At 41.6% G+C, this 19,787-nt stretch overlaps 1 protein-coding gene across 16 annotated transcripts in view; it reads left to right on the top strand.

Annotated features, from left to right (window-relative positions):
• Positions 1-11,341: 11,341 nt before the first annotated feature.
• HERC1 (HECT and RLD domain containing E3 ubiquitin protein ligase family member 1) overlaps positions 11,342-19,787 on the top strand; it is a 106,089-nt gene continuing 97,643 nt past the window's right edge. For 14 of the 16 annotated variants that reach the window (XM_084531591.1, XM_084531603.1, XM_084531596.1 and 11 more), the window contains exon 1: positions 13,342-13,497. The gene's annotated coding sequence lies outside the window, so the exon portion shown is untranslated. Of the gene's footprint in view, positions 11,444-13,341; positions 13,498-19,787 lie in introns of those variants that run through there. The other 2 variants (XM_084531602.1, XM_084531600.1) reach the window with 2 other exon arrangements.

A 19,787-nucleotide genomic window follows, 5' to 3' on the forward strand; every position in this document is an offset into this window, starting at 1 on the left:
GCTGCACCGATGGGCTGAGGTCAACTGCATGAAGTTCAACAAGGCCAAGTGCCGGGTCCTGCACCTGGGGCGCAACAACCCCAAGCAGAGCTACAGGCTGGGAGAGGAGTGGTTGGAGAGCTGCCAGGCAGAGAAGGACCTGGGAGTATTGGTGGATAGTCGGCTGAATATGAGCCAGTAGTGTGCTCAGGTGGCCAAGAAGGCCAACGGCATCCTGGCTTGTATAAGAAGCAGTGTGGCCAGCAGGGCTAGGGAGGTGATCGTCCCCCTGTACTCGGCTCTGGTGAGGCCGCACCTCGAGTACTGTGTTCAGTTTTGGGCCCCTCGCTACAAGAAGGACATGGAGGTGCTTGAGCGAGTCCAGAGAAGGGCGACGAAGCTGGTGAGGGGCCTGGAGAACAAGTCCTACGAGGAGCGGCTGAGGGAGCTGGGCTTGTTCAGCCTGGAGAAGAGGAGGCTCAGGGGCGACCTTATCGCTCTCTACAGGTACCTTAAAGGAGGCCGTAGCGAGGTGGGGGTTGGCCTGTTCTCCCACGTGCCTGGTGACAGGACGAGGGGGAATGGGCTGAAGTTGCACCAGGGGAGGTTTAGGTTGGATGTTAGGAAGAACTTCTTTACTGAAAGGGTTGTTAGACATTGGAACAGGCTGCCCAGGGAAGTGGTGGAGTCACCATCCCTGGAGGTCTTTAAAAGACGTTTAGATGTAGAGCTTAGGGATATGGCTTAGTGGAGGACTTGTTAGTATTAGGTCAGAGGTTGGACTCGATGATCTTGAGGTCTGTTCCAACCTAGAGATTCTGTGATTCTGTGTATGAGAATGGTGTCCTGAGCGTTCAGATGGAGATAACTTGCATCCCATCCTAAATGTATAGATTATCTGGACTATTGATAGACTGTTCCTCGGGACCCTGCCTTACTGAACCAGGTGCCCTTTGAAGTCCTTTCTGTTCAGTGGGCAGAACTTTCTGTTCATCTAGCCAAATATCTCTGTATAGTAGACCTACTTTTAATTTTGAAGCAGAACTGGTTTCTTTTGTTCTTTCTTTGTTTTGTTAGAATAATGCCAAGGTTTTGTTAAAAAACAAAACAAAACAAACCACTAGGAAACTACTAAAAGTAAGGTTTTGCGGTAGTTCAGTTCTGTTCCTAGGAAGAGGAGTGCAAGGTTCTTAATTTTATTTTCTGTGTGATCACATAATTAAATTGAGTTAACACTACCTATCTAGAGATATTGCATTTGGAGGAAATTCAGAAAGAAATGTAGGATGGGGTTTGACTGAATTTGTGTACTCCTGGTGTTTACATTTTTGCTATTTCAGTAATAAGTCTGTTGTTTTACAGGCTTTGGAAGTTGGAGGGGAAAAAATATATGGGATAATTGTTCTTGGCTACGTTACTTTCTTTGTGAATGTCTTGTTCTTTTCTTTCTTAGCTTTTTGATAATATTTCAAACAGTTTTACCAGCTCCTGTCTGTTTTCATGTTTTTCATTGCGGAATATGTACGTTCTTTTTATTTTGTATTGTAATTGCATTTATAGCAATATTTAAAATCAAACGTCACATAAAATTTAGATCCTATTCTACTCATGTTCAGCTTGTACTGAATGAGGCCTTCCACTGTAGCTGTACTGGTCTGATGGAAGCTATTGACCAAGTGTACATTGTTGCAGCTGCTGGTGAGATCTGATAAAAGGAGGCTGGCTCTGAAGATAAAACAGCAGCTCTGGTTTTAGGACACTGATCCTGCCAGTGCTTTCTCTGAGATTTCAGTCTGAACTGAAGTGGGGAAATTTAAGAGTAGCTGAAACCCCCTGAAGTGAGCAGCTTGTCTCCATGAATCAAAGGACAAACTGGTATGAGGAATAGTTCCCTTTGGACCTTACATTTTTTTTCAGAAATGTGACTCTGAAACCTTCTGGAAGTGGAAGAAGTGGGTAAGAAGTAGGGCCAGTGACCAGTATGCAGCTACCCCATTAAATGGCATGTAGGTATGTTCGACTGGGCACTTAGGCTGCGCGCGCAGGCTGGGTCTGGCCGGCCTGCTTCCCAGCCTCCTGCCAGGTGGGCAGGCTCTGGTGCCTGGGCATGGCTCTGGTGCCTTGCTCCATGCGGTGACAGGACAGCACCTTCTGGACCTGCATCCCGGCCAGCAGCATCCAGCAGCTATTTAAGACCTTTCAGGAGCTAGATGACTCCTACTGCTTGGCAAGGAAGAAAAATAGGCAGCTTGAGGGAATTAAAAATAGCAGCAAGAAAAACTTGTTCAGTAATCAGCTGCTGCTTACTGGGGGGTTTGAGGGAGGCAAGGAGGAGGATTAAATGGACCGTAGCCAGCCACATGCTTGCCCCTTAATGCAATGTTTGGGCATGGGGATTAGTTACACCACATCCTGAGTGAGACCAGGAAAACACATCAACCTACAAGAGAAGATACAATTAAAGGAAAAAAAAATCATCTGTATTTGTTTGCTGTATCTGCTTGAAAATGTTTTATAGGATTTTACTGGCTTTTTCACTTTCAGATGAATTTGGGAAAAATTATCTTGGCCATCAACTGGACTGTCTGCAGGAGTTTGATACCATTCATTGCCTTTTCTCCTCTTCCTCATTGTACTTACTGCTCTCCCATAGCCAGGCAGACTGTGTCTGCTCTCTGGTTATATCCTTCAAAAAGTGCTGCTCATCATGATGAGGTAGGGTAATTTAGCATCGCCAGCTAAGTGGACAGAATGTGTCTTTCAGAGCATGTATTCTCTTCTAAGGCACATCCACAGAAAGTTGCACTTCTGGCCTTTTCTGTCCTGGACCTGTCACTATAAACCCTCCAAACGTGCATTTGTTGTTCATCCATAACACACAGAGACCAGAAACACTTTATTAAAATATATACATAAAAAGCTCTTTATCTCATTCTTGAGAAGCAATAGACGGGTTTCCATCTCAGTTTCTGACCTTCCTCAGCTGGATGATTATTCAGGCTTGAGTTAATTCTTTAATTCACATCATACAAGAAAAATTAGAAATAGTTGCTGGCAGCTCTGTCACTGATTTCAGAAAAGCAGAGTGTTTATTTATATATTTTTTTAATGTTTAAACAGACCAAGTGAACTTGTGTCCTCAAGTTGTACAAACTAATGTTTGTCTTGACTTCAGATTGTTGTCTGTTTGATTCTAGGGTTGGTTGGGTTTTGGGTGGTATTTTTGTGTTCGTGTGAGCAGGAGCACAGAGGTGTTCTAAGTAAATGCAGTTGTAAAGACAGCAGTGTACTTTTAACCAGTTGTACAAGAACAGACGATAGAAAGAAGGACCTCTACTAATGCAAATTGCATTAATCCTAGTCATTTAACAGCATAAGTAGATTGTGACAGACAAGGTTACCCCTAATCAGCAAACCTGTATTAGTCTTTCACTAACTTGTTAATTGGATGAACAGTTTATTAGTGTTTTACAATGTAACTTTTTTGGTTTATCTCTTTTCTGGATGATTTAGGGCCCAATCAACCATGGCAGAGGAAAATATCTGTGGGCTGCTCCTGTAAAGTCCAGGACATTATGGCACATACCAATTTAGGCACATGTGAGAAGTACCTCTGGGCTTTTGGGTTAAAGCCTGGTATTGTGTTGTGTAGATGGGAGTTGTGCTGGCTCTGCTCCGAGTTAAACCCTGAAACTCCAGAGCAGTCTTGGAAAAGTTGTTTCATCCGACTCGGGCTCTTTTTTTAATTTTCTGAAATGCGCATGTTGACAGTGCTCCATGTGAAAGATTTCTTTCCACTCTTCGTTGTGAAGGTGACCTTTATATCTCCATGTCTGCTTTCTATGAGCAGGCACTTCGTTTGCCCAGCAACAACATGGTATTGTGGTAGCAGCAGCTAGGGAAGCCACGTGGAACAGAAAAAAAGCAGTGCTTGAACCAATCTTATTCTAAAAAGACCAGCATAAACAGGTGTTTTCTTGTAGAAGCAGAGTATTGGGCAATGTGCTGAGGTGAAAGGCAGGCTACGTTAGACATGCTGGAAAGAGAGAAGTATTTTCTTTATACCTTGTGTTTTCCCCATATATAGGAAAGATGATTCTTTCTTGGAAAACATTTTCAGATCTCAAAGTGAAAAGTTTGGGAGGGTATTACGTGTGTTTGTGGTGCTTCCTGGAAAAAAAATGAATGAGAACAATGGAATGAGAGGAAACATGAAAACAATGGGAAGAGAAAAACTGCTTTTAGCCTTACACAGTGGTCATTCATTCACGACAGCAGAAAGATGATAATTCCTCATTGTGCAGCTTCCAGACAGCAGTTAGAATATTTACTTCCCATTAAACACTAGAAAAATACCACTGAACTGACATAAACCAAAGAAGAGTCAAAAAAAAAAAAAAAAAAAAAAAAAAGTTAGGGAACTGAGTGAATTACTGTTAGGAAAAGAAAAATAAATATGGTCTAGTGAATTGGTTGAGTAGAGCATGAGTGAGGAAATGATATGTCTGTCAGCTTCAAAAGATGATAGGTAAAAATGACTTGGTTTTGTTGCTCAAGTGCAGAAGGGAGTGCTGGAATGGAAGTAGAGTAATATTTGGAACATTTTTTTTTTAATATGAGGAATGAGCTAAAGAAAATACATTGTCATTTTTAAGAATAGTAACCAATGTTATAGAATATGGTGTATGGACAAGATACGTTAAAGTATCTTTCAGGTGTTCAGGTTTCATGTGGTGTGATTACCCGGGTGTTGACAAAACTAACCTTTGGATGTTTTTACCTTTGAGTATAACTTCACCACCTGTATGCACAAATATTCTGAAAAGAAGAACAAAACAGTCACAAGTATAAGAAGTGCTTCTTTTCCTGGGGTTAATATTATTCTTATAAAAAATAATGCTATGGTCTCACAAAAACTATATTACCTCTTGCTGAAAGATATCATGCACGGGACCTTGTATGAAAGAATTATGGTAAAGCTTAATATTTTGCATTTGTTGGAGAAAGGTAATTTGTTTAAGGCAAATTATATGTCCAAGTAGGAACATTTTACCCATTTCAAGGAGGAATAAATCAGTAGGAGACTTACTCAAGGTTAGATGGGTCAGATGGCCTTTAGGTGTGTGTGTGGGTGGAGCTTTCTGCCTAACCCAAGCCCTGTGGATAGACTAATTAAGGTACTACTCTTTTTCCTCCTTATGAGTATGGACCGTAGATTGGTGCTGTGGTTATGACCATGTAAAGTTTAACTCTTCCTTATATTTTTCACCCTCTAAAATTTCCTTGAAACAAAACTGAATTCTCGTGCTGGCTAGAAACAGTTTGAATTGTATTTTGCTATTGATTCCAGTTTTGTGTGATGCAAATCTTAGTAAATATTAACTTGTGAAATGCTGTGGCTGTGCCTTTTTGGAACAGCCATGGGTTTACTGTGCATTAAGTTAATGTGTACAGCCACACATCTCTTGCGTACTACATTTGGCAGTCCTCCAGTACACCCCCAGTGTCCTGCCAAGACTAACCAGTCTGTTTGCTTCTGTAGCTCCAGGGCCATGATAGCTGGATAACCCCTCTGCTTTGAATGCAAAGGGACAAGTAGTCTGTCTGTTTGCATCTGCCTGACTCCAGTAGTAAGCTCAAAGGTGACATTAGAGCTCCTTTCTATCTTGCCTCCTTTCCATCCAGAGGTCTCAGTTTGCCTTGGTCACTGAGCAGGAAAGACAACAGGAAGAGGAGGGGAGGGGAAGCAGTTGTAACAAGTGCTGTTCTTTTTCTTAACTGTATTGCTAAAGGAATATGAAGTTGAGACAATTGTAGTGTTGTGCAACAGTGGTTCTTAAAAAGAGAAACAAAACTCATTTATAAAGCCCTAGAGACATTGTGAACAATTGATAAGAACACAGCTGGGGAGAGGCAATCCTATGAAGAGTACTTTGACCATGAGTCATTTAGTGTTTAACTCTTTTCTAATGTCTTTATGTGTAGAATTATTATCGCATGGTATTTAAGCTACATTTTGGCTGTGCACTGGATGCTGTCATATGGAGCTGATTTGAGTTACTAACCTGTTTAAAATTCTAAAACTTCTGCCTCTACTGAAAATACTGTGTACATGTGCATAGATTAGCTTGGAATTTGTCTTGTGTACAAATTTTAATATCACTCAATTGTTCAGGTATAATCCTTTTATTTCCCCCTTTACATCCTCATTCATTATCTTCCAGTGTGTTATAAATGAGGTCTCAACTCAATCTGAATTTTGTAATATTTATAAAACAAATATTTCTAAAAGGTATAAAAGGCAAGTAAACAGCGCTGGGTGTGCGGGGAGTCTACGCTCCACCAACATGCACACACGAACACCAAACATTCTAAATATACAGAACATTGCTTTACATACTAAACTCGAGTATGCCTATACATATGTAAAATCAGAAAAGGTAACAAACAATCCTTTAAGTTCCATGACTTAACAGTCTCCATTTTCCATTCCCTGTGAACAATATGTCTCGTTTTAAGTTGTCAAGCAACTCGGTCTTCAGGCCTTATGTATCCCGTTCTTCCCAGATTGAAGAAAAGCACATCCATGTCCTTTTCAAGGCCAATAGGCCTGGGTCAAAAGGCACGTTCAGGTCAACAGGGGGCGGAACAGCAAAGGCCTGCGATGGCTGTAGCAGCAGAGGGGCCCATGGCGTAGCAGTCGGGTCAGTAAAGGAGCCCGCAGCTCCCTCACTGTCTGGCAAACCACACGTTTCTGACTGTGGTCCCACATGGCTCTTTAAGGCCTCAGAGACTGCTCGCCAGGTGCCGAGCAATCCCACTGCAACCTTGTCGTTTTTAGTTGCAGAGTCCCACACCTTGACCTCAGTTTGGTCCCATATTTCAGGCTCATAAACTGTCCAATTGTTAATAAGGAGAATAAGCTGTAAGGTTACCAGGACAGTCTTTGCTCCTAAGGATGTATGATTCCCCATAACGCGCAGCTGCCTACCAGTGAGAGGCAGTTGTGTGCACGGCTCCGCTTCTCTCAGCTCGAGCTTCTCTCCAGCTCCAGTGCGCCTTTTTCCAGCGACTTTCTGTACCAGCTTCTCTGAGCGGTTTGCTGAGTCTGGCCGAACTTATCTTCATGAGGCAATCAAAGTGCCTGTTCCCGTCCTGGTCTCCGTTCTGCTAGCCTGTTCCTCTTCCCTTCTTTTTCTTGCTTCTTTATTGATGACATAACTTCATCATGTTGCCTTTTTTTTTTATCTTGAGGGTAGGCTCCCCTCTTATACCCTTCTCTCCACAGCAGTTCTTTTCAAAACAACTTCTCATTGGTCAAACAACTTTGAATGTAACAACAACAGCAAACACCCAGAAACATCCATGCCTTAATGGCTGGAGAACAAGAGAACCATCTGGAGAACAAGAAACCCGGAGACTGCATGGAGTCTCCTGAATCACCCTTCTTTGTTCCCTCTAAACTCTTTTATATTCCTGATGGCCTCGTCATTAAGAGTCTAATATTATCTCAACCACGGGGCTTTCCAACCCCCATGGCCACATTCCCAAATCTCCCCCTTCTTTATTAATATCAACCATTTTCTCAACACGAATTACTACTCCATATATAACAAGAGCAAACTCCTCCTTTTTCCCATGTGTTTTTCCCATTTGTTCTGACAAGTTTCTTATTTTGGCCTGGTGGAGACATTTTTGAGGTGCAGAACAGTGTTTCCCAAAGACTGGCTTGTAACAGTTTGAAAAATGTGCCAACTAGATAAAGAAAGGAAGAGATGGTGATAGATGGAATTGGATCCGAAACCTGAGGTTACTCCAGACTGGCTCCTACTCTGTATTTCACAGTGTGTTAGGATCCACAGAATAATAAGGGAAGTGACACAGCCGCCTGCAACCCTGAGTTCTGAAAAGTGCTGACTGTGTGGCAATGATGGATTTGTGTTGGGGTAAGCGCCAGCTGGCCACGAGGATGTGGCTGTAGATTACTTTCTAACAAACAGCAGTTCGTATGGCTCAGCTGGGAATGAACAGGAAGTGCCATGCAGAAGAACTGCCACTCCAAAATATGAGTCAGATGAAATTACTGAGTGACGCAGATGCATATATATCAATGCCTCCACATTTGGCATGCCTGCACAGGCGAAGTGTTCTAATAACAGCCTCCCTCATATACCTTGGATCCACAGGAAAAGAGCAAGCATTACGATGAGTAACATATAGAAGACATCGGTGACTGGTATTTTTAGTTTAGTCAGTTTTTCTGGACGCTTGATAGATCGGTGTAGGCTGGCTTTAGTCATGTTTCTTATTCTTTTCATATTTCACGTTCTTTGTAACTGCTTCTTCCACACCTGATCAGTGACTGACATCTTCCTCCCCTTGCCTTCTTGCCCTTGATTGGTAAACTCAACTGTATTTTTTTCTTTTGCCTTGTGTGAATCGTGAATTCAATGGCCAAGAAATGTCTGTCTTGTCTGTGAATGAGCCCTCACAGAGAAATGATAGTTTCATGACCTTTCCTTACTGAGATGAGTATATAATAGAAGACTCTTCCTGTGTATTTCTGAACAATAAGAGCAACATTTATTTGGACAAATCTGGGTCCTGCTCTCATTACATAACTGCACAAGCAAATCACTGATTTCAATAATGCTTCAAACTGACAAAGTTCTACCCACACGGACTTAATTGCAAGATGAGGTCACAAATAGCAGTTCGATGTCCTCTGTCCAATCAAGGAGCATATGTTCAGTGTCTTATACTGTTGGTTTGGTCTCTTTCCTTTTTTTCCCCCCTTAAACCATTGTTTAATTGCCACCAGTGAACAAACTAGTATTTATTCTTCTAATTGTTGGCCTGTTTCTGTATAAAATGATTTGACTCACATCCAGAAACATATAGACTCCTTTCATTGCCATGGCAACAGAAAGACATGCCAATGTTAGCAATGTCTGCTGGAAAGAAAAAAAAAAAAAAAAAAAAAGCAGTTAAAGCAAAACACAGTTAAGTGACATATTTCATATATAAATCCAATTTTATGTAATGATCCCTAGTTATCCATTATTGTGGAAAGTGGTTAAGAACAAACCCTAGATAGATACCATAGTGTAATGCTGAGTGTTAAGTCTTGTCCTTGGCACTGCATTCCAAAAAAAGATAATGCAAAAATAGTGTCAGGGAAATTGGTCATAATCCTAGTATAATGTCTGGACTTGAGGAGAATAAAGAGTTAAATGTGGTTGCTAAAAATAAGGGATCATTAGTAACAGTTTTAGAAAAAGACTGGATAGTGCAGACAGAAGTGCAGATGGTTTTTTCATTGTCATACCTTTCTCATTATTGCCCAAGATTAAAAGTGCATTTGATGGGAGTACCAAGTGATGCATTTAAAACTGGTAAATAATGTAATAATAGGGAATCATTGATGGAAAAACGGATCTTGTGGAGCTGAACACTAGAAATTTGCCTTAGTCCAAGCAAAGCTTGGAAGAAGGAAAGCCAGGGGACTGGGACTTGAGAGACATACAGTCATCGGGAGGGATTGCTTCCCTTTTAGTAGAGGTGCTAGCACAGAGCTAACAGAGGTACTATGTACAGTCTCCTGTCCCTTGAAACTTCATGATCTTAGGGGCTTTCTTAGGGTCTCCTTCTATACTTTGAAGCCAGGATTGAGACTGTCTTGGAAATGAAATTGAGCATGAATATCCTTTAATCAGGGGAATTATCTGCTTAACTCTAGAAATCCATAGGATTTGAAGATTTCTGCTTAATCTTGCTGGGCAAGGTGGGGGGACAGGACAAATAATGTTGGCCACTGAGGGGCTGTGATTCAAGTTTTCTTGGTCTCTGTCTCGAGTTCTCCCATGAAGGAACCTTACCAGCTTTTTTGTTATTTTTTCCTTGTTAATATGTAGCTAGCTGCAGATGTCTGGTAGGCTGTCTTTCCTCTGATGTGTCCTCAGGGCGCCCAAAAGAGTTTTGGGAACCGCTTAGATTTCCGAAGGATGGAATTGCTACATTTTCTTTCCATTTAATCATAGCTTGACTCTCAGGTGAGGTGACTGATTTCTAGTGAAATCCATAGACAATGTCAGGGAAATGTAGAGCTTATTCCCCTTTTTATATCCTTCAACATTAGACATTTTAAGACATACTAAACTTGTTTAATGGGTTCATCATGTACAGAAAGAGGGGAATATTTTTACTGTATTTTTACACAACAGGGGAGAATATATAGACAAGGTTTCACAGATGTTTTTAGCAGAGGGTTATCATGGATCATTGTCACATGGTATTCTGAGTTTGAACCAGCCTAGAAGGTCTGAAATGTGAAAACTTCACAGGCGTATTGTGTCTATTGAAGGTATTTCTTAGCTCTCCATTTTTGTATTTGAGTACTGGTTTAGCATTCAGCTAACCTTGAAAAGCACCTGGTTTGGTAGGGGAAAAACTATGCCGTTAAAAAGTCAAAATGTGCTAGTGACGTGAAGTGGAATGTCAAGTCCTGAATTTGAAATAAGAAAACGATGAGTAGAAATATAATACAAACTTTAAAGCAGTGCAACACACTTTCTGTCAAGATTATTTTAACAGTTGCTACCTAATAAACTAGCTAAATATTGAGAATTCTGAAATAGGAATTGCAATGATCCTTTGGGACATTGGCAGTGCTCTATGGGATGAAACCTTTATGAAGGCTGGGTATGCTAAACTGGGTATCCTTCTCTCTTGTTGCTTCTCTTACTCCCCACCCCCTGTAGTTGGCAGCATGCTATTTCAACAGAAATGATTACAAGTTACATGGCAAAGGGTTTACAGAGCATTATAGGGAATTAGGTACTTTGATTACAAGAGTCTGTATTATAGTCATCATTTAAACTTAAATATATACATTCTGAAATGGTAGGAAGGTTGTTAATTTAGAATACTCTACTACTAATTTGTTTCCTTGATTCTTGTCATGTTTCTAGCACCTGAGGTCCCAGCCTGGAGACTGACTGCATCATGTCTCTGTTGTGTCGTCTTAGATTCTGGTACCCGTGAGCCTCTGTGGAAAAGGATGGATACGTCTGTATGTAGTCAAACTGCAAGCCTAGACTATCCATATTGCAAGATGGTTGGTGGGCTCCGTTAGGACTTGACAAACAAAACAAGAAAACCTTGTGGCTATATGAACTTAATATTGAAGTATACATAACTGAAAAATATTAAACATTTGCAAACCTAAGAAATTCCTTGAGAGCTGTACAGCTCTTGGTTACTGGTGGAGCCTGCAAGCCATAAAAAACGTGCAGTTAATGATAAGGTTTGTGTTCATGCAGTGGTTAACATAAGTATGTGGGTGTGGGGCATGTTAGCATGTTGAGTGCTGCTTAGTGTCTGTTTTTTTCTCCTCCTGTTGTGCGGAATGGCAGATCTGCTTAGAAGTGGTTAAAGGACGTTTCTGAATTGAGTGTATTCTGAGGTATCTGATCAACTTTTTATTTCTTACACAGCATTCTGTAGCTAGCATGTTTTAAATGTTTAAAGAGTGCTTTAAAATATGTTCATAGTTTATCCTTCTCCTAGTGACGTTTGTTTGCAAATGTGGTCTTGTTGACAAAGAAACTGCTGATTCATAGCAGAGTTTGACTGTGGTTTTAGGCAAAAGATTAGCCAGTGCATTTAGGGGTATGAAAGTAGAGAAACTTCAGACTTCCTGGATAAAAATGCATTTTCTTTACTATTGCTCTGTGGGGCAACATTACATGGGTAAACTAGTAATAGACTTTTTTTTGGGCTGGGTTTTTAGCTTGGGTGGGACACAGACTATTTTCAAAGCAGAACATTTGGGTTTTCTGCTACAAAGAGTTCTGAATCTGTAAGTAGCCTTTTAGGGGGACGGAGAGCCTTGAATATCTAGGATCTACCTCCAAGGCTGCCAGTGTCATTTATCTAAATTTTGTTGGGATTTGTGTCACGGAGTGCAACAGCCTCTCCAAGGAGCTGAGCTCTACCCTTAGTAAATCCCCTCACTGCTTTAGACCTCAGAATGAACAAGAAAGGTTGTGTCCTTGGGCCTGAGAGGGGAGCTTATACCAAGCGCTGCAGAGCAGATGGTCTGCTGGGGGAGGACGTAATGATGGGAACACTGGTCCCTGAGCACCATGTGTCTAAGGAAGATGGCTGGGGAAGAAAAGGCAAGACTAAACATACAAGAACATTTCCTCTAATCACCTGTGGCCTTCAGTGGCCTGTGGGTCAAGGCATTTATGAACCAGAGTGGTTCAAAAACCAGAGTGGATGCCTTTGTGTTTGGTAATGTGACAGAATTGTTTTCTTTCTTATTTTTCCTCCACTCCATAGCACAAACTTTTACTATGTAAGTGTTCTACAGGACAGTGCTCTACAGCTTAATGGTGTGTGTGAAGAAATAATCGCTCTTGAATGTTTGGAAGTTGACATGTCTGAGGAACAGTCCCACTCGTTAGCCTCCGGTTCCTTTAGTGGAGCAGACAGTACAGGATTGTTCCCTGTTCACCTCGTTCATGTCACCTGTCTTTTTATCAGGTTCTTGCTGTGGGCTGATGTAGCCAGACTTGCGCGATTTCTCCTGGAACAGAAAGCTTGTCCGTTGCTTTTCTTGTCGGGTTTTCTGCTTTTTTAATTAAAAGTCATTAACAGTACTTCATGACATCACGCCACTGATGGACCATAACCAATTTCCAAGGGTATATATAAAATTTCTCAATCTTTCTTGCCAGTCTGGCCTTACCAATCTGACTTGGTGTGTTAACTCTGCCTCAGCAATCTACTTTGTACTGTTTCAGACCCAAAATTTCAACTGCAGCGCCCCTCTCACTTCCATTACCCTGTTCACCTTAAGCTGAAGCTTTCTTTTTGGATGCTCCTGCTCCTCCCCGGCTGTGCCCCGTTTTGCCTTTCCTGCCCCCTGACACACACCAGCCCTTTCTCTTCTCCCCGAATCCCTGTGCTGGACTCGCCGCCTCCGTTCCTGTCCGCGCCCCGTTCCCCCAGCGTGCTCCCAGCCCGGGGCGGGTAAGGCAGAGGCAGCTCTCCGCGTCCCCTCACCCCGAGCACCCGCCGCCCCTCCGGCACCAGCAGCCGGGGCCGAGACCGCTCCGCGCACAGGCGCTGGGGAGGGCGAGGGGGGCCCCGTCCCCGTCCCCTTGCTTCCCGCCGGGGCTCCCCGGGCCGCCCCCAGGCCCCTTCGCCTCAGCCCCTCCCCGCCGCGGGCTCCTCGCGCTCTGCCGGCGGCGGCTCCTGGCCCTGCGCGCGGAGGGCGGGGAAGCCGGCGGCCTCTCGCGAGACGTGCGCCGCGTCCCCGCGAGATCTGGCGGCCCCCCTCCCCCTCCCGCTCCCCGCCCGCGTCATGTTTTCTCTTTGACAAGCCGCCGCCGCCGCCGCCGCTGCCGCAGAGAGGACGCGGCTCCGGGCGGGGACTCGCTCCCGGCCCGTGTCCGTGTCCCGGCCCCGCGGAAGGCCCCGGCCGAGGTGTGCCGCCCCCCGCGCTGCCTGGTGAGCCTTCGGCTTGGGGGGCGGCTGGCGGGCGCGCTCCTCAGCGGGGCCAGGGGCGGGAGGCCTGAGGGAGCGCGGCGGTGGGGGGGGGGGGGCGCTTCTCCTCAGCGCCGCTCCGGCCCCCAACGGCCGCCTCGCGGGGTGCGCCCGGTGGCAGCGGGAGGCCTTAGCTCCGGTCGCGGCCGGGGCAGCGCGCAGGCGGAGATGGAGGGAAGGGGGAGGCAGGCGGGGCCGGCCCGGGGTCGGTGCCCCCCTGCCGACGGCGAGAGAGCGGCGGGCGTCCGGCACCTCTGCATCCTTTGTGGGAAATGGAGCGGAGCGCTCTTCGTGCTCCTTCGAGCTCGCGTAAGCCGTGCAGAATCCGTGTGCTGCTTCAGCGGGGAGCCTCGGAGCGCCCACTGTTTCCCCTTGAGCCCCGCGAATGCGGTTGTAGCGTGGCTTCGCGTTACGTGCATCGCTGGCTGCGTGTCCTAGGTGTATCTGGTTGGCCTTGCAAAATGCTGCCTGAAATTTGTCATGTGGGCCTCTGTCAACTGCGTGACCTTAGGTGTTCTGTGCATCTCCTGACCTGTCACCTGAACTGCATTGTCTCCACATGGCTTATTTGCTGGCTCCCATTTGCCATACTGAAAAATTATGCGGAGGCTTTTACTTAGAGATGACTTATTTTGAATTATGAAGTGATGTTCTAGTAGACTGATTTTTTTAAACCGCATATGTTTATTTTCTTGTAGTAGGTAGAGTATTTTCTATACCATCAGCTTTTCATGTTCATTAGGGGCAGAACCCTATTGTTACAGTCTCTCCCTTTAACAAGCTGCATAGGAGAGGCTTATGTGGACTTGATAAAAGCATCTTCACGTTCTGTAGTTTCAGACCTGTTCTTCATGTTATATATTTAAGCTGATTGTTGCTTCATGGACTGTTTAATTTTCTTTAGCAGGGACCATATGATGTATGCACATATGTACATATCATGTTGTGATCTTGATCAAATTTGTAGTCTAGCTAAGTATTCTGTTAACTTACAACAAAACCTGAAGCTGTACATTTACACATCCTGCATTTAATGCTACTCCTTTGACGTACCATATAAACTAGGTCATGTTTAAGGTCCCTTCCAGTCCAAACCATTCTATGATTCTATGATCGTCTCCATTGCTTAGGAATGGGGGATTACAGAGACTAGGATATCAGGGTTGAGTCTCAGATAATCATGTGAAAAATCTAATAGGTGTTTAATCTGGAAAGGTAGATTGTATACTTGGTCAGCCTGCTACTGCTTTCCAGTATCCTAAGAGGAATCTGTTGGTTTTGTATGAAAGATTCAAAGCTGCACAACACTGAAGTGTCATAGGACACAAGAAGGGCATGGCCAGTCTCTGTCCTTGCACTTAGAAGGAATTTGTTAGGTGGCTTTACACATGGTGATTGTCTCTCCCTTAGAATGAAATATCTCGAGGCTCCTTCTCTCCAAGCATAAGCAGACCTGTATACATTTGAGACTTTCCTCTTACATTCTTGTTTAAATGTATTATGTATATTTTGTTCATTGCCTTAATGTTAAAGATAATCACGTATCTTTGTTTGGGAGTCAAAGGGGAAGGGGAATGAAATTTTGCTCTGCAGTTTCTGTAAAGGAAGTACTGAAAGGTTTATCTGGTTGTTTTTGAAGAATAATAGGGTTATGAAGTATTTGACTTACTTTTGGTGGGAATCACACATTTTTAAATTCTTTTTGTCCTTGAACTGAACAGTAGTTTACTAGTGAAAGCTTTTCCTTCTTCTATTTCAGAAATTAAATAAATGGATATTGGTTAATTAGGAAAGGCTTTTAAGCAGCCTGACTAAAAATCTCAATTGTTTTGTGTCTTTCATGATTTCAGGTATACAATTTTGTTCTTTTTTGAAGGAAACAGTGCAGTTGTGCCTTGGCACGGTTTAAAGTAGTCGTGATAGTGGGAGTGTTTTTACAGATGGGGAAAACCCATGTGTGAAATTAGTCGTGATATTTTGGTAGTAAAATTAAAAAATATACATTTGAATACTTCTTTAGGGCTTGTTTTCAGTATTCCTGTCTTTCCTTCAGTTTGACTAATGTAATTCTTGTAATTGTCATGGGGTAGGAGAGCGCTCTTATCCCCGTTCTACTTACAAGGGAAGGAGCCAGGTTATATGGATTTTGAGAAGACTTTCGTGGAGCAGACATTTGAGTTCCGTTTGTAGGTTGTTATGAAGTGATTATCGGTTCAATAAAATTGACTTCATTTAGATACCATTTAGATACCGTAGAGATACTTATCTTGAAAGTTTTTTTTTTTCTTTTAAATCTTGCACTAGTATATTTTAGCTAAATATAGTGTGCATATGTCTATTATGTGTTTAACTTCCTGTTTTCAAAGTAATGTTAGTGAATGATAAGTACTCTGTTGCTTATGTTTCTTTCTCATGATTAGTTCTCAGAAGTACTCAAACCCCAAAGTTGCTGGCAGGTTTTTTTCCTTTCCTTCTCCATAGTGGTGACATTCATGTGGAAAATTCAAATCCGTTAGGTGTTTTCTCCCTTGAAACATCTGAGTTTGCCCTTAGAACATGGAGCTCTACTTTTCGAGGGCTGCTAAAGTAGCTGGTAGTGTGCTGCAGATGCTTACTATGCAGTGTAGTACCTTCCCAGTAACCTGTGCAACTTCTGAAGATGAAAAAAAAAGTTTAGCCTGGAACCCAGTGGCTACGGAATTTGCCAGTCAACAGCAAGTGTAATTGTGGCCTGGGAACTGGCCAGGTATATTCCATGGCCATGACTGCCTGTTGTGATTGACCTGATGTCATCAAGTAAGTTGGGAGTGCGTTTAGGTGGCTCAAGCAGTCGTGTTCTTTCTGGGAGCTGGAATTAATTTACTGTTTAAAGAACAGCCAACAGTTCTGAGTCTTCATGAAGAGTGATATTATCATTATTATTATTGTTGCCAGCACTGCATAATACAGAAATGTCATCCTCGAACATCAAACACTTCCTTATAAATGCACAAATTTGTACAACAAAAGTTTGGTTTTGAGTTACTTATGCTAGGAATACTGAGTCAAGAAATGAAAATATTAATGCAAAGTGAAAATTTTGCTCATTTTGCATATAAGTTCCAGTCTAGCTTTGAGTACGTTTTTTACTCTTTTAAATATGGTATTTGTGTGTAATGAAGTAAAAATGGTCTCCATTCTATTATAAAATAGAATAACCTCTCTCTGTATTCCAGAGATAGAAGTGACTGAAAAACATGGTAAGAGGACCATCAAATCGTTGAGGTTTTAAGTCACTTCTGGAGGTCATACTGTTTGCCTCTCTGCTTCAAGTCATAGCCATATGCTGTGAGAGAATTGTTAGTGCAAACAGTGTTCCTCCTTTCAGGGTTTTTAAAAGAAATAAAATATACATTATTTTATCTGTTCTTTGTTTTTGTTTTAGAGGTTACGAGAAGCAAACTTTGCCATAAGATTATTCTTCATTAAAGAGTTTTAAACAGTAGCTGGAACTGACCAGCTAAAAGCATAGGATTACCTGAGTTCCGAAAGTAGGAATGATACCGAAGGAATAAACAGTCTTAAAACAACTGAAAATCGTGAAGGAAGAAAGACCACAGTTGGAGTATCATTAGAATTTCAGCATGGCTTAGCTGGCAAATATTATGAAGCTAGTTAGAATTTAGTGTTTAGAAACAAAAGGTGATATCTGGTTGCAGAAATAATCTGAATTAGAATATCAGTAACTTGGTTTCTGTCTGCTGAGCAGAAGGCTAATACAAGAAAGGAAGAAAGATGATGGATGTTGCGACCAGTAGAGAGACATCCACCAAATCATTTAATATTAGTATGTATTCCGTTGTCACATTTTTTTTTTCTTTAATGAATGAAAACCGATTTGCTGATAACAGCTTTTCTTTCTGGCTTTTCCTAGTTTGATTCCTTGTACTTTTTGTCTTGCTGCTCCAGATTTGTAGAAGACCATGTCTTTTTCTTTTTCATTGTTTTACTGTCTATCTCATGTTATCTTACATCCCTCCTTTTTTTTTTCTTTCTACTTTTAAGGTTTCTTTTTGTCTATTTAGTTAAAATTCTTTATTCCTACGTAGTAATTTCTCTTCAGTGTTAGTATTTTATAGTTTATCGTTTTTCTCCTTTTTGTTCCCATGACTGTAGTTTCCCATTCACCTCACATCTGGCATGATGATGAGCATAGATTGTTTTGTCCAAAAGGAACATTTCAGGAGCATTGTCTTCTACAGTGGTCTACAGTACTTGCTGGTGTGACTAAAATACAAGGGCCTGTAGTATTAGTATTGGTTTGAACAATCATATTTCACCCTGGCTATGAGCAGTATTGAAGAACTTGTAGGTTTTGTGTTTGAAGGTTTTACATTGTTGGCCTACAAGAAAAGATAGATGAACTCTGTCCTTGTGGTAATTGCTGAGGAATCTGCAAGTGTCTGTGTCTACAGTGCACTTGATGGTATATAAGGAAGTCATGGTCTTCATGTTAGAACTGTATAATGTCATCGATGCACACTGTAGGCAGTTCAAATGATTTGAGAGAATCTGGATGTGGGGGTCCACCAAGTTAAGTAGAGCTACAAAATAGTCATTTATATTAAATTCTTATACATGTATCTCGCAATACCTCTGCAGTAGTTGTAGTTACCTCCTGCTAAGCTGAAGTCTTCAGAAATTTCTGTAGCTTTCTTCAGAAACCACTGTAGTGAAGCCAGCCTGTTTCATTTCTGTCCTCTGAGTCAATGAGTTGGGAATTCTTTGTCTAGTAGCTGTATTGTTCTATGCTTTCAGAAAACATTGCATTTGTTGAGATTTTCTTGTCTAGATTCTTACTTTCAGAGACGTAGAAACTAGGTACTTCAAGGAAAGTTCAGTACCTGTAAGAATGTATAGGGGTTCTGTTGAGTTAGTTAATTTTGTGCTGTTTTTCACATGAAAGCAAAATGTGCCTGGGAAAGATTCCTGCTTGAAATCGTGCATTTAATTTATTCTTGAAGGCAGGATTTTAATTAATTTTATATATTCCTGGTTTCTGAATAAGTCTTTTAAGAAAAAAGTGTTGTTTGGAGCCCTGGTATCTGCTGCTAAGGAATGTAATATATGTATGTGTGTGTGTATATATATATGTAAATATATATATATATAACGTGAAGTAATATATTTATTTGTTTGTGTATATAAATGAATAAAACCATATAAATGCAAAAATAATGTGTAATGCATGCAAATATATACCTTACCTATGTTATAAAAATACGCCTTTATTAATAAAGAAATGAAAATCAAACTTTTATTTGTACATTAAAACTGTAAAACTTCAGTTAAGAATTGCAAAAGTTGCAGCATCATAACAGTTGGTAACATGAAGCATGGCTCTTACTGGGACTTTGTGGGCCTCTTAAGTAAGAAGCATGAAAAAGAGGAATGGAAAAAGTTGAGGTGATATGGCATTCTGTGAAATGTTAGGAACTGCTAGGACTGGAACTTGGCAAAACGAGTAAACAGCCCTTCGGCTGTATAAATTCAAGATACATCAGTAGCTTGAATTCAAGACACATCAGTAGCTTGCATTCCATGTTCAGTTCTGGAGATGTCATGCAGATGGACATAGAGACATGCATCTGAATGTCATTGTGTCAGTGCAAATGATCATACAGCAATAGAGGGAGCAGGAGAAGGATGGATGAAACTGATGATCAGAGGTATGCATTGCCTCTGTGCAAAGAGAGAGTCTTTGGTTTCAGCTGACAGTGCAGGGACGAAATAAAAATAATCACATTCTTTTGTGCATCATAGCCTTGTTAGGAATTGCACAGAACATTGAGATAATAATTTAGTAGATTTAGGTAAAGACTTAGGTTTAGTGGCAAGAATGTTACATTCATTTGAATGAATATAAAATAGTGTAAGGGTTAATAATAGTAAGGGTTCTAAGTGCTCATGCTACAAAATTAGTATGTTGCAAGTTTGAAGAGATTCCACTTCTGTAACTGAAGTATATTGTCATCACACTGAGGCAGTAAATAAAAGCCTATTGCATCAGTTTTTCAGTTATATTTAAAATAAATTAACTGTTCTAGACCTGTGATCAGCTATGTATATGGGACTTCTGCTTTCTTCAGAACTTAGCTAAATTAACATTGGAGAAAAAGGAAGTTTTAAACAGTCCAAACGTGTTACCATTGAACAATCACTATTAACTTTCAGAAAATGAACTGGATTATTTTCTTAATGGGCTAGGAGAATTA

This window comes from Aythya ferina (genome assembly GCF_964211825.1).
Source record: "Aythya ferina genome assembly, chromosome: 11".
NCBI lineage: Eukaryota > Metazoa > Chordata > Aves > Anseriformes > Anatidae > Aythya > Aythya ferina.